This window comes from Simochromis diagramma, unplaced genomic scaffold, assembly GCF_900408965.1.
Source record: "Simochromis diagramma unplaced genomic scaffold, fSimDia1.1 OVJJ01000602.1, whole genome shotgun sequence".
Lineage (NCBI taxonomy): Eukaryota > Metazoa > Chordata > Actinopteri > Cichliformes > Cichlidae > Simochromis > Simochromis diagramma.
The window spans coordinates 11,841,432-11,855,122 of record NW_024387040.1 but is presented as its reverse complement, the minus strand read 5'-3'; positions in this window follow the sequence as shown (position 1 = coordinate 11,855,122).

Here is a 13,691-nt window from a genome sequence, read left to right as displayed (position 1 = left end):
ATCCAGTGAAAATCAATAATGAATCAAATCGATAAGTAATATTGATAATGCAATCGGAATCGCTAAATCCTTATCAGTTCCCATTCGTAGTTGTCGGGCTTTGTTATTAGCCCAATAATGGCCCCTCTCTCTGGAGCTAACATCTCTTTAGGCCCCTAATTGAAAATTACAGTAAAAAGCTATAAAACACAAATTCAACCATTTGAATCAGCTTCACACATTAGGTGTGGTTTAATATCAAACTAATAAGAGAACAGGCCTCACCTGACGATAAAACTGATTGTCAGTCAATTTTCCATTTACTTTCAAGCCTCTGAAAATCCTGGGACTGTGTATAAAATTTGTTTATAATAGGGAGACGCAGGAGGCACCAGATCAAACTGCATTATCTGGATTATTGCATTATAATGGAGATATTTGTGCTCTGTAGGTTCCTTGCATCTTGTTGCCTCCTCAATTCTCTCCAGCTTGTGTCAGTTCCTCTACCTTTGCTTCACTGCCTGTAACCCTGAATCAGTGAAAGTCACTGACTAGCAAGTTAAAAAGTAGAAAGTGGAAAATCACATTGTAAAGCTTACCAGAAAAAGCACATCAGACAGGTGTTTGGCCAGGTCACAGATCATGGGAGCTGAGCACTGTTTTGTTAAAGAGCAATAGTCTCTTGCTGGTGATTAGAAAGAATGCAGAATGGTGACTTAGGCCAATTCTGAATGTTAGTCAGTACAAAATGAAGAGAAAAGGATCCAACTCAAAATCAGGGGATTCTAATGTTGAAAAATTGGCTTTGTTCCTAAAGGATAACTTTTAAGGTTGCATATACCAACAAGCTATCACGTGTATTATATTCTTATGTAGATATTTGCATGTTTCAGAGTGCATGTACCAGAATTGTTAAGTAACTTTTTACACAACTGAGTTCTTGTGCCAAATGCTTATTTATTGTTTTGTGGCTGATTGACTTCCAAGGTGCAAAGGCAATTACCTTAAAGTGCAACACCTGAGTGTTTGTTATTTAGCGGAGGCATTTAGAGTGTATGCAAGGAGCTGAGGACGTCAGACAACACTTTATCAACTGAAAAAAATCGACTGTGCTCAAGAATAAGGATTGGCCTAAATGTTCTGCATTTTATTACTGTCTACAAATGGTACATAGTATGCACTGGAGAATGACTCGGCATCAAAATGTAAAGGTTTGCAGCTGCTGTTCATCCACCATCTAAATGTGCTATTATTATGTAAATGCGTGCATCTTACCAGATCTGTAGAGTAGTCAAAGTGCAGCAGAGCAGAACCGAGTTTGAATGAGTTTGGAGTTTGGTATTCGGCCATGCTGGGAAATCACAAATGGAAAAAATGAACCTTGTGGCTTTTGACATTGTGCCATATCAAGCTCCTGATCATTCGAACTTCAACCTTGAGTCCAGCTTTGATTCCTGCTCCTTCCACAAGGTCGGCCTGAGTAGGAGGAAAATATTACAATGCAGCTTTCTTGATTAGCATAACTTTTGGACTAAAGCAGAGAAACACTTATACATTCCCCAGTGGAAAAAAACCTCTACCCTCTGCAGAATTTTCTTATTTATTACATTTTATTTTTATGATTTTACATAAGCTTTATAGTTTTGGTACCTTTGTTAGCCATATGATAGTAGCATTTTTTACATCTCTGAACTGTGTTTTGATCAATCAATACTTTTACCTGGTAATATACTCTGAATAAATCACCTTTTGTGGCCCACAGTGGATTAGAAGCGACACTCATTCATTAATGACAGATCTTCAAAGGACTGAGTGAGATAAAGAATAGAAGGGTAAAGTGTTTTGAAAGCTCATTATTAATTTCAAGGCCTGGAGCACGTGCCAAGCCCTTTCAAATTAATAACCCTTATGTTAACCTCTACTAAACTTTAATTGAATGTGGGACAAAGAACTCAAAGTTCTGTGTAAAAAGTTCTAAGTGCTTTTTAATTTTTTCAAATCCACTTCAGATCTGGCTATATGGTTTTATTCAGATAAAAAAGTATAGAAAGAAAGCAGTGACTGAATGATGGGTGCCCTCCTTTATTTGAACATTTGAAAAGAAACACAAACCATCAGTGGCTGCATGCAGCGGGGCTAGGGGAGGGTTCTGACGGATGTGCTGACGGACGTGGGTTACTGATCTGGTAGCCTGGCTGCCCCTGGGTGGGTCCAGGACGGGCGTGAGGTTCTGGGGGCGCTCTGTCTCTGGGCTGGGGCCCTGGCTGGGCCTCGGGGGCTTGGGTCCTGGTTGGTGTGTTGCCCGGGTTGTGGGCGTATGGGGGCCCAGTCCTGGCGCAGGATGCCGCTGGTGCATCGAGCCACCTAGGGGGGGTCTTCAACTGGTGGAGGAGGTTGTTACATCTTGCAGGAGCTCTCCTCTCTTCAGGAACTCACTCTGCAGGAGGGGGATATACAGGAGAGTATACACATGCAGGGCCTTGGGGTAAAGATGTAATAATAATAATAATAATACATTTTATTTTGAAGGCGCCTTTCAAAACACTCAAGGTCACTGTACACAGTAGAATAAAAGCAAGCAGTTTACAGAATCATAAAAGCATAAGACATAAACAAATAAAATAGCAGAGTGGAGAGGTTATGTGGGATAAGCTATTTTGTACAAGTGGGTTTTGAGTTTGGACTTAAAGAGAGAGAAGGAAGAGATATTTCTTAAATCAGGAGGCAGGGAATTCCAGAGTCGTGGAGCAGAGCAGCTGAAAGCCCTGCTCCCCATGGTGGCAAGACGGGGGGAAGGGACGGAGAGTGAAAGAGAAGAAGAAGATCTGAGACAACGAGATGGGGCGGTGATCTTAACCAGATCAGAGAGATATGGAGGAGAGAGATGATGAATAGCCTTAAATGTGTACAAGATTATTTTGAAATTGATGCGATATTTGACCGGGAGCCAATGAAGCTGCTGCAAGGCAGGAGTGATGTGGTGGACAGAAGGGGTCCTGGTGACGATACGGGCAGCAGAGTTCTGGACGCGTTGGAGCTTGTGGATGGATTTTTGAGTAAGACCAAAAAGAAGTGAATTACAGTAGTCAATCCGGGAAGTAACAAGGCTGTGGACAAGAATGGCAGTGGCATGTGGGGTGAGAAAAGGACGGAGACGATTAATGTTGCGCAATTGAAAATATGCAGACCGAGTAACATTGTTAATGTGTGAATTGAAAGATAAAGTACTGTCGAGGATGACACCCAAACTTTTCACAGAGGAAGAAATGAAGACCGGTGAGTTATTGATAGTAATAGAGAAACTGTTGGTTCTGGATAATGTTGATTTAGTGCCGACCAAGAGGAGCTCGGATTTATTACTATTGAGTTTGAGAAAATTAGAAGAGAACCATGAATTTAGTTCAGCTAAACAGAGGGTAAGGGAGGATGGGGGAAGAGCAGAATCAGGTTTAGTAGACAGATAAAGCTGGGTGTCATCGGCATAACAGTGAAAATGGATATTGTATTTACGGAAAATATGTCCAAGCGGTAGAAGGTAGATAATGAAAAGAAGGGGCCCCAGGACAGATCCCTGGGGCACGCCAGTGGTCAGAGGAAAGGACTGAGAAGTAAAGGATTGAATTGAATGAACTGAGTGCGATTAGACAGGTATGATTTAAACCAGGCTAGTGGAGTATGGGAGAGACCGATGGAGGCTAGCCTACTGAGGAGAACAGAGTGAGAAATAGTGTCGAAAACAGCACTCAGATCGAGGAAAATAAGAATGGAAAGTAAACCGGAGTCAGCTGCCATAAGAAGATCATTGGTTATTTTTATAAGTGCTGTTTCAGTGCTATGGGAGGGGTGAAAACCAGACTGGAACTGGTCATACAGATTATTATTAGTTAAATGTGAGTGGAGTTGTTTGGCAACTATTTTCTCAAGAATTTTTGAAAGGAATGGTAGATTGGAAATAGGCCGAAAATTCTCAAAATTATTGGGATCTAGACCAGTTTTTTTCAATGTTGGGGTGATGGCGGCAATTTTGAGGGAAGCAGGAACAGTTCCAGTGGTAAGTGAAGAGCAGATGATAGCAGATATGAGGGGAAGCAAAGAAGATAGACATGCCTTAACCAAAACTGTAGGAATGGGGTCTAGCTGACAAGAAGGTTTTGACTTACAGATGAAATCTGAAATATCAGTAACCGAGGGGAGCTGGAAAGCAGAAAAACAGTGTGATGGGCGATGAATTACACAGGAAGACCTAAATGGAACCGGAAACCAGTTCTTGGTGTATTTTGTGAATTTTCTCAATGAAAAATAACATTAAAGAATCACAAAAGGAGGACGAGTAAAGATGAGCAGGTAAAGAATCTGGTGACCTGAAAGAAGAGTTGAACAGTGAAAACAGTATCTTGGTTGAGTCATCTTTTGAACAGATAATGGTGGAGTAGTAAGCAGATTTTGTTTGATTAATACACTCCTTATAATACATAATATGATTATTAAACATTTCCTTGTGGATATTCAGACCAGTTTTCTTATAAAGGCGTTCAAGTCGTCGTCCTTTTGCTTTCAGGAGCCTGAGTTCAGCTGTAAACCAGGGTGCTGACTGAGAGAATGATACAGATTTGGTTTTGAGTGGGGCAACAGAGTTTAGAATACTAGACTAGAGTTATAATAGGAAACGAAGTCCTCTTGGGTAAGCAGGTTATGAAAATGCAAATGACTAGAGAAAGCAAAAGAAAGAGTATCAGGATTGATTTTCTTAATATTCTGAAAAGAAATGGTACGAGGGTTCTTGGTTATAGAAATGGTCATTTTGATATTGAAAGAAAGAAGCAAGTGGTCAGAAATTAGCAGTTCATCAGCTTTGCAATTAAAAGGAGTAAGTCCAGAGCAACAAACTAGGTCCAAAGTATGGCCCTTAGTATGAGTAGGAAAGTTTATGTGTTGTTTAAAGCCAAAACTATCGAGGTAGGATGAGAAGTCTTTGGTGAGTGGATGATCACTGTTATCCATATGAATATTAAAGTCTCCCAGGAGTATTATATTAGGGGAAACATCAGTTATGTGAGTCAGGAGATCAACAAAGTCACTTATGAAGACAGAATTAGACTTTGGGGGGCGGTAAATAACAGCTATGACAGTTGGAACAGGTCCTGAGAGTTGACAGACAATGGATTCAAAGGAACTGCAGTCAGGTACAGACAACGGCGTGACTTTCCAGTTCTCGTGATAGATTACCGTGAGACCTGCACCACGGCCGGACTTACGAGGTTGGCAGGTGTAAACAAACCCCTGGGGGGTGCAGTCGTTGAGCGGCGAAAAGTCATTGGGCTGTTGCCACGTCTCGGTCAAACAGAAAAAGTCAAACTTGCGATCTCATAACACATACATATAGGATCTTGGGGGTGGGCACGCTACATGGAATCCAAAAGACCATCAGGGTGTACACCTCACCCCTGGCGTCGTTGCCCACCTCTCAATTTTAAATACATGTAGACATTGAGGGCTAGCAGGAGGGGCTATGCGCTTACCTGCTGCTCTCTGGCAGGTAGCTCCATGCCCTCCTCCTGGGTTTTAAAGGCGGAGGGAGGTTTGGAGTCTTCACACACCCCCGTTCTCTGCGACCTGCTGGAGCGGGGGGGGCTAGGAGGAGGAGTTGGCCGTCCGACTGGGGTCTGGAATGTGGGGCCTCCCTGCTGCTGCGGGGTCGGGGCGGTCTGCTTCTCCCCACCCCAGGGAAAAGGGTAACACCACCTGGGTCTGGGTGCAGTTTCCCCCTCCAGGGGCAAGGGTACCTAGACCCGGTTCTTAGAGTACGCTTGGGGAGTGTGATTGTGTGTACAGCGTCTCTCTATGTCTGTCTCCACGTTGCATATGAGGGTGGGAATGGATGTCTGTATCTGTGTGTGCCTGTATGTCTGTGTCTATATGTCAGGTCGAGTATCAGACGCCACCTCTCTAGGGACATCTCAGGCCCTCCAAGGTATGGAGGCCTATCTCCCCCCACCACTTCCCCTGCCAGTGGCAGACGCCCTCAGACATCGGTGCGTTGGTGGTTCTTTGTGTCCGGGGATGGGCGTCCAGGTACACACCGGCTCACTCCTTGGTGGCTGCTTATCGGGGCCTGGAGCCTGGGGCTCGCTCGGGCCACTTCGGGGGTGGGGTGCCCCTCTGTTGGTCTTCCTTGGTCTCTTGTGTTCTGAGGGCCTCTGGATGTCTGGAGTTTTGATCTCCTCCATACCTGCTTCATGCCCTGGAGGACGGGGCTGTGGCTCTCCACACCCTCTAGCAGATCATTACATGAAGGAACCTTTTAAAAACAAGCGCGTTCATGCTCACAGGTGTACACACGGGTGATCACACACACAAACGACACCCTTTTTGGCTCCTACCTCAAAGCACACTGTGTGCTGTCGATCTTACATGCTGCACAATAATGTTTAATATTTAGTATTTACTGTCATATTCCCATATATCATCGTGATGTTGTTTATTCTATTGCTCTCGTTTTCTTCTGCTTGTTTTCTTTTTTCATTCTCAGCAGGTGAAATTAAAAAAGTATCTACTGTTATCTACTATTAGCTAGTTTATTGTGATGGTGTTGTTTTTACTATGTTGCTCTTTGTTGTTTGTTTTCTCTTCTGTTTTTTTTTTTATCTCCATACAGGTGATCCAGGTGTTTTGTTTGTTTTTCGTTTTTTTTCTTCCCCCCTTTCTCACCATCTCTTCTCCCCTCTATTTTTCTTTCTTTCCCTCTCTTTCTTTCACCCTGTCCTATCCCCCAGTCATGACTGTCCCGTCTTTAAAAAACCAAAATAAAATAAGTACATAATTATAATAAAGGTCAATCAAACGGACCAATATGGCAAGGCCATGATGATCCACTTGGTAAAGTAAATCCACTTGGCATCTTTCTTGGCCTTCAGACAACAATTCTGATGGCTAAAGATCCAAACGGGACAGGCAAAAAAAAAATAATAAAAATAATATCTCTAAAGCCCATAAAGCCAAGGCTCTTCTTTGCATTATCAAGCCACGAGTCACATTTCAATCAGTTTTGCTAGTCACTCACATCATTACTAGAAGTAACGTTAGTAATCAAAGTAAATTAAAGCATGCAGCTTAAAGCAACCAGCAACAACTGAACTGCTCATTGGTGCCTATAAATATTAATACGGGTTTTTGCTTTATATATATTTTGCAAAATATTGCAACCATTCATGGTCATTGACTATATATAAAATATGGCTGTAGCTTCCAGGTCTGAGAAGTAAAGTCAATTACTTTTCAGACAACTTCAGAGGCATGCAGAAGTTCTTTGAAGTTGCATTCTTTTTAATAGTCAGTAGGGGGCGACTCCTGTGGTTACAAACACAAAATTTGTTAGAACTGAAATCTATAGGAAAAGCAACATTTTTCTCCTCTGATTTATGAAGATGGTGATATGCTTTTAAGTTCTGAGGAACCAGTTTAAAGAACCAAAATTCCTCCGCAACAATGAAGCTATACTAAAAATTAAGCCTTGAGACCATCATCTAACAACAACCTGTCTTAAGGGACAAATATGACTTCCCTGACTAGTTTACAAGGTTGCAGGAGGTTGCTAGTAGTTGCTAGGTGAAAATGGCCACATAGTATATATGTGCTACACCAAAAACCTGCTTGGGATTGCTTCAGTCACTAGCATGAGTCTTGTACAACGAATTGCTGACATTTTAAAATTGACCTCACACTTACAACAAGTTAAAGCTACAACAAAATAAAACAAAATAAACACAAATGTAATATTATTAATATTTATTATCATTATCATTATTAATAATAATAACATATCATAAATGTTAAAGAGGTTGTAGTCAACAGGAATGACAATCACCATGTTTTTCTGAAGCTCAGTTTATACTTCTGCAGATCATCTTGACTGTGTCTACACACCTAAATGCATTGAGTTGTTGCAATGTGATTGGTTGATTCAACACTTATGTTAACAAGCAGTTAAACAAGTTTACTTAATAAAGTGGTCAGTGAGTGTATTTATTAGTACTAATGACTTCCTGTATAGTCATTTTTTGACAAAGTTACAGCACGTTACCCTAACAAAAACTGTTCACCGTGTCTTTGCATCTCTCCTCTGCTGCTCTTCTGTAATCACATGGCAGCACTTCCCAGAGGTCAAAGTGTCATCTTGTGGACTGGAGATTAGAGACTGAGCTCTGTGTGTCTGTGGCAGCAGTGGTAGATGTGGGTAATGATGTGGATAAATGGATGCTGATGCTGTTCCCAACTCTGCTGCTCACAGCCAAACACGTCCCCTGGCAGAGAGAAGGAAATAACCCGAGGAGAATGAAAAGAGAGAAGAGGGGGTATAAGGAACCTTGCATCTCCCTGTGTCAATTTCACCTGAGTTCTTTATGAGAATTAATCAAAGAAAAAGCGATCGAAGGATTTATAGCTGCTTGCATGCTCCAGCGCTCTTTTTCCTGTGCTGTTCAGTCATGAGTTTACTGCTCTCACAGCAGAAAATCATCCAAATGGAACACCAGAAGAATTTCTTTTTGATCTGGATGACAAATGTCTTTGGTCACTCTAAGGAAGAGACTTAGTTATAGTTGGTTTGTTACCATGCTTCTTCTAAAACATGGCATCTATTTAAAATAGTCAAAGCGATGACTTGATGGTCTTTTGAGAGCATTCAATTAAGGCTTTTCGGTTCTTAGCATGATGGATGAAATGAACAGAGATGGGCAGTAACACGTTACTTCTGATTACTTTTTTCAAGTAACGAGTAAAGTAAGTGATTACTATTGCAAAAATGGTAATTAGATTACCGTTACTTTCCCGTAGGAACGCTGCGTTACTGCGTTACTAAAACCGTGATTTTTTTGCGAGGATGTCTCATGACAGTGACGTAAGCAAACATGCAGCGTTTAAAGCGTGGAAGTACTGACCTTACTTTGAGTTTGATTCCATAAAAAGTGACAAAAACATTAGCGTCCGTTGTGCGCGTGAAGAAAACTTCTTTTTACAGCAAAAAAACCCCTAAACTCCCAAGCAAGCACCAGTGCGCTACCACGTAATGGGAAATTCACAGAGAAACTCTGGATTCTTCAACTGACCGCTGCTGCTCACCTGCACCAGGGTAAACCTCCGCCTACGCCACTCCTGCTTTACAGGTGAAAATAGAGCAACAGGACCGCTAGTCTTTGATTTTATTTATTTTCTGCTGTGTTTTACTTGCATCTATTTGAAAGAATGAGTGTAAAAACAAAAAAATATTTTATTTTATGTGCTGGAATGTGCAGAAAATAGGTTTAAATGTTAAACAAATTTCTTCCAGTCAGAGAATGTTGCATATAATTAAATTTTTGCTTGATGCATAAAGTTAAAAGATTAAAACTGATAAAACAAGTTGTAAAAAGAGACTTTTCCATTTGATTACATTTTGTATGATGGATCATGCAGAAAAAGTAGAATTGGGCTGAAAGATCTATTTATCACCTATTCAGGTTGTAAATCGTGTTTTTAAAAAGTAACTAATTAATTAATTACTTTTGAAAATAAGTAATCAGTAAAGTAACAGGATTACTTTTTGGGGGAGGAATCAGTAATTAGTTACTGATTACTTTTTTCAAGTAACTTGACCAACACTGGAAATGAACCATGAATTGTAAGGAAAGAAACAAATTCAGAAAGAAACAAAGATTTATCTTTACATGAGAAGCAGGTAATTGAGAGAGAGGGAGACATCTTTACTTATATTACAAGACCTTTACCACTTTAAAACATCCACCTGAATGCTGCTATTCTCTCACTTATATCGAGTTCAGTAAATCAGGTGAATGCACAAAGATGAAAATGTATTACCTGAATTAATACTTGGGAGCAAATCACCAAGTAAATTTCTTCAGACCACCAGGTGAGGGAACAGGTAAGTGACTTGTTTACAGGAACTTCGTGGGGATTTCTGCCAAAGTAGAGAACAGGTTAAAGTGTGCCCAAGTTAGTATCATTATTGTAGCTTGAATTATTTTGTAATCCTGACTGGTTAGCTTAATCGTTGGTCTTTCATTAACAGACTGCAGGTAAGAAGCGTGCAGGAAAGTACAGGTGAGGTTATTTTGGAGGACTGTGCCAACAGACTCCTTTAAGAGTAAACACTAGAAAACCTGATTATTTCTGCAGAGTAGGGAACAATCTGGATAAGTGTGAAGGTTTGAGCTGATCTTTTTATTGGGGGTCGGCCAACCAGCTTAAAGGTGCATTACCACCACCTACTGGACTGGAGCACTTAACAGGGTTAAGGGTTTCCAGAGGACACGAAAGTATGCTCGCGACCCGCCAGGACCTTGGCAGTTTAAAAGTAAAGCAACTTGGTTGACCTTTAAAGGAAAAAAAACGACAACAACCACAACTGTGTTTACAGGGAAATATGCACATAATCTGAGGACTGTACTGGAATGCAGAAATCATTTTTTATTTTATAATTTCATTATTGAAGAACTGTGACATTCACATGGTTTGCCGAACACAATCTCAGCTTAGTACGTTAAACCACTCGCGCCACATTTTTGTGCTTTTTTTCCACGGTAAGTACTAGTCAAAGGAAGTATGTCAAATCTAATTTTTATTTAAGATAAAATCCTCTCAGTACTTCCATTTTCCCCCTTAAAACCATTATTTGAAAGAAACTGTATAAAAACTACTAAAAAAACCTCTGTGTTGTGCACTTCTAGTATACCATACTAGTAAAAAAAAAGAAGAACAGAACAGAAATGAAACATTTAAACAAGCCAATTGCAAAACAGCTGCAACAATGTAAGGATGTAAACAAAAGGAAAATGCACTGATTCACAAATCATTTAACTCTATGTTTAACTACGACAGGCCAAAGACAACAAAACACAATCTTCTCTTCTCTCTTAATCACCTTCCAAAAAAAAAGTTGATCAAAGCAACCTTTTCACCTCCAGGGAGGAAATACTGTTAATTCCACTTTCCTGCACAAGCACCTGTCACTCATCTCGTTGTGATTAAGGTGACATCTTTAGCCTGAGGCAGAGGTGATTAGACGCCATGAAGACTGGAAGAGGAGGAGTGGCTGGTTAAAGTTTGATCTGCAGTACAACTTTGAAAGCTGCCTTTAATGAGGTCTCATCAAATTTAATTTCTATTTTGGGGGTTTCTTCCTGTTATAGGTCATTAATGTTTGCCATGCAGATCATATACATCTCCTAAAGCAGAGAAACATCAAAGAAATATTACATTTGAAGTAATTTGCACCAATACAGCTGCCTAATATTGTGTAGGTGCAATATTGTGTAGGGTGGCAGTTTGTACTCTCCACAGATGATCTGTTATGGTGCATCTCGGGGATGTTTTAGATTGGAGTTTGAAGGTTGGATCAATACCTTGGGCTCTTTGTTACTCTCTTCAAGCTGTTCCTGGGGATTTTTCTCTCAGTGTTGTGTTCAGTCACTGTCCTAAAAGGGTAGGCCTCTGCTGTCATTGAATGCCTTAGTTGGTCTGAAACACTGTTTAAGTGAGAGGTCAAAGTGTCTGATTCATCTATTGCATCTGCATGTTGTGCATGATAAGGCATGTTGTGCCTTATCATAGAATGAATATGACTTGAATTTAACTATTACATGACTTTTGTCATGTAATAGTTTGTGTATCTTCTAAATGCACTCTCTTCCCAGGGCATCAAATTTTGTTGCGTTTGTTGCTAAAGAGAAACGCTCAAAGTTTCCTTTGGTATCGGTACCTTGACGCACTCCTCACAGGATGCTGCATGCTGCTGTATGTTGAGAATACAAATACGTAACTATAAATAAATGTGACAAATATTTCGGAACAAGCATATGAGACCCATGTCAACATTTTCTGTGCATCACAGCACCATAGCCAAAGAAAACCTTGTGCAAATATCTAAGATAGCCAGCAGCTTTGTCACAATGGCTGGATTTGAGACCTTGGGAATGAGAATAGGCTGCTCTTTCATACATGTACACACACCTTTTTTAAACAGGTCATTTTCAGCCCTGTGCAGTAAAATAGCTCTTCCATCCTGGACCACAACATATACCAGAGAGACAACAATGAAAGCAAAGCCCGGCTCCCTCGTTCCTCTTTGTCTTTTGTTTTGGAAACAACAGCTCCTCATCTCCCGTGCCCTTTTCCCTGGCTCTTCACCTTGTTCTCCTCAGTAGCTGTAGAAACAGATGGGCCACTTACACTATTGAATAGCCACTGCAACACTCTCATTGTGGTGCATGATGGTTTTTAGTTGTCTGCCCAATTAGCATATATGTAAAAGCTCTGACTGTTAACTTTTACATGAGGCAGTAATTAACACCAGTGAGCTTCATGTTCACAGTTATTATGAAATCTGGACTTTGTGCCCTGAATCATTCCCAAAATTAATCAGAACATTACCTGACTGCATATATTAATGCCTCTTTAGATAGCTAAATAAAAAGTGCTACATTTATTGTAACTCCCAATGTATGCATGAGTCAAAACCTTTGACAGTCTGGGCAAATCCACCGATCCATGTAAATGCAGAGCATTTGTCCAAAAGTTGCAAGGTTTTTGAATCAATCTCATAACCTTCAACTATCAAAACTAGTTTAATGTATTACACCGCATGTGTTAGGGTAATATCTGATAAGTGATTCAGAATATCAGATCTAATGAATTCACACCACCGTCGTGTTGCCTCATGACCTAGAAATGCCAGCAGCTGCAGTCGTGGTTTATACTTCATTTCCATCTGTTTGCATTTGCGTTTATACATTTTGTGGCAATACTGTGTTACAAAACTGTCCAAGTGACCAAATAATTTCCTGATTGTTACATTATGTAAAAAGTGTAAGATGAAATGATTTGTATGTTTTGTTTTTCTGCATTTCAGGCCACTAGAAGAGAATATTTAATCATTGGTTTTCTCTGTATCATCTCACAGAAATTATAAATGGTGCAAAAGTTTAAGCAAATCTTCAGAAATTTTAATGCATTAGGGAAATTAGCGTTAGGCAGTCTAACCCTTTGATAATTCAAGCTGTGCCATCCAATAAATGTTACAGGGAGTACAGTGCACGTGCTAAAAGAGGACTTCCAGGTAGTGATCGAAAAATAACAACCAGATACAAGATGTCTGACATGCTCGAGAATATGACCTTGAACAAGAAATCAACAAAACTGAATCTGGTAGTATTTTGTTTCATACTGGAATTTTGTTCATACTATGAAGTTGTTTTTGTTTTATATTCTACAATGATTCTGAGAAATCATCCATCCATCCTGCTTGCAGGGATAGAAACATCTTTCTTCTCCCTGGCCACCTCCTCCAGCTCTTCAGGGGGGAACACGATGGCTTTTGATCCATACATGATTTTAGAACTAGATCAGAACTGGAGGCAGGAGTTTTAGCAGCGATACCCAGACCACCCTCTTGGGTCTCCTCCCAGTGGAACATGCTCGGAACATCTTACCTAGCATCCTAGTCAGATGCCTGAACCATGTCAACGGACTGCTGGCTTTACGCTCCCCCTTCAGAGGAAATTCATTTCTCTCTCACATTTTTTTAAATTCACTACTGAGGGTTTGTGACCACACATGAGGGTAGGAATGTAGATTGACCAGTATATATACAGCTTTGTTTTTACATTCAGCTCAACAGATCAGTACATATGTCACCTACTGTACAAAGTCTACATTGTACA